This window comes from Alosa pseudoharengus, unplaced genomic scaffold, assembly GCF_046254945.1.
Source record: "Alosa pseudoharengus isolate Yale_2024_CS ecotype anadromous, Long Island Sound unplaced genomic scaffold, YU_APseudo_1.1 YU_APseudo_1.1_scf_4, whole genome shotgun sequence".
NCBI classification, from domain to species: Eukaryota; Metazoa; Chordata; class Actinopteri; order Clupeiformes; family Clupeidae; genus Alosa; species Alosa pseudoharengus.
Genome location: NW_027468774.1, coordinates 10,105,490 through 10,107,989, shown reverse-complemented (window position 1 = coordinate 10,107,989; position 2,500 = coordinate 10,105,490).

The following is a 2,500-nucleotide window of genomic DNA, read 5'->3' as shown; positions in this document are numbered from 1 at the left end:
GAGGAGAGGCCCCTGGGTCCCATGGAAATCTAATTAACCAGGATCAATATCCCACTGAAGGCTCACATCACACACACACACACACACCCATACACATACGTACACACACACACACACATACACACATACGTACACACACACACACACACACATGCATACGTACACACACACACACACACATACGTACACACACACACACACACACATACGTACACACACACCCACACACACACACACACACATACATACGTACACACACACACACACACACACACACACCAACACCCACACACATACGTACACACACACACATACACACACACACACACACACACTCTTACATACACACACACACAGAGAGAGAGAGAGAGAGAAAGAGAGAGTGGTCGCTGCTACTGGGAGGTGGAGAGGAGCGGCGTGGTTGAGATAGCAGTCTCATATAAAACCATCATCAGGCCATTTGAACAGCCATGTGTTAGCCATGAAATCAAGACGCGCCTCATACAAAGCCCAACACCATACAAACATACATAAATACATGCACACATAAAATCCCAATACAGCATATGTTAATAAGCACCTAATCACTGGAAGTGAGCGGGGCATTTCAATTGCGCCGCTACAAAACGCTATTTTTATACCTCTTCTACAGTTCCAAACAACATAACACTTACGTGGTAGTGAGTAGAGGGTCCCTAAAGCCAAACTGAAGTATCCCTAGGTCTTTATGTGGTCGAATAGAGAGTCCAGAATGAATTTCATCAAGCCAGTACCTTTCCGGAAATGTTGCCATCTTTGCTGCCTCTTCAGGGGAAAGTCCGTAGGAGTCTTATTGCTGAGTGTGTTGTAACCGTGTTGTAACCGTGTTGTAACCGTGTTGTAACCGTCGTCGCCGTTTAAAAAAAAAAAAACATAGTCCAGTCCATACAACTTCATTTCAATTTCGAAAGAAATACTGGACTATGTTTTTTTTTTTTTTTTAAAACGGCAACGAAATTGTGAATTTCCAGAGCGTGTTACAACACACTCAGCAATAAGACTCCTACGGACTTTCCCCTGAAGATGGCGGCAAAGATGGCAACATTTCGGCAGTACGGGCCAGGAATCCGGGCAGAGTTATTATAGGCAGGTGATGGGTCGCTAGGCTGTACGGGCCAGGAATCCGGGTAGGGGGACAGTAATAGGCGTTTAATGTGTGTGTGTGTGTATGTGTGTATGTGTGTGTGTGTGTGTGTGAGTGTTTGTGTGTGTGTGTTTGTGTGTGCCACGTGTCTGTTTGTAGCTATGGTCCCGTAAACCAGCCTCCATTGTAGATCTGCTGTTGGCTTCTCTATTGGGGCCTTATAAAAGGACCTCCAACCTCCTCTGAAGTCCTGCCCAAACACTTCTGGCCACCTCCACGCTGTGACCCTCCTCAGTACTGACTGGTGGTTCACTTTCATGCACAGCATGTAGAAATCCCTGTTGCTGATGTCCTGCAGGGGTCTTGGCTCTGAAGATGCAAGATGGAGACAAGAGCCCCCTCGCGCTCCAAATCCTGCTCAACAGCAGTGGTGACCAACACTTGCGGAAAGTGATATGTCCTCTCCCTCCAGGGCCACCCAGCACACCACCGCTCCAACCACTGCCCTCTGGGAGAAGATACAGGTCCAAAACCAGCAGGCTGGCCAACAGTCTATACCCCCATGCAGTCAGGCTGCTAAATGGGCAGTCTGTCCCCCCCACTCCCCATCGGACATCCATATGTCTGAGCTTTCCTTACAAGCTGAATGGTTATTTGGATGTGACTGTTGTCACACATGCCACACACACACATACACACACACACACACACACACACACACACACACACACACACACACACACGCCACCACACTAAACTGCTTAACAGATTCATTTTAAGTTAATGAATGAGGGCCATTAATTGATTCCTCCAGCTTGCTGATTGGCTGAGACGCTCCGAGGAAAAGACTCAGTCTGCAGGGCAGGATGGTAAAGGAAGAAACGCACAAACACACACACACACACAGACACATGCACACACACACACACACACACACACACACTCACACACACACACACACTCACACACACACACACAACACACACAAACACACATACACACACACAGACACATGCACACACACACAGACACATGCACACACACACACACACACACACACACACACACACCTGTTTGGTGCAGCACAGCATTGATTTCCTAACCCCTTCAATTCTTCCTCTACCTCAGCCCTCCCCATGGACACACACACAAATCTATTAAAGGGAAGAAACACACACACACACACACACAAATCTATTAAAGGGAAGAAACACACACACACACACACACACACATCTATTAAAGGGAAGAAACACACACACACACACAAATCTATTAAAGGAAGCACACACACACACACACAAACAGACACACACACAGACACACACACACACACACAGACCCCCACACACACACACACACACACACACACACACA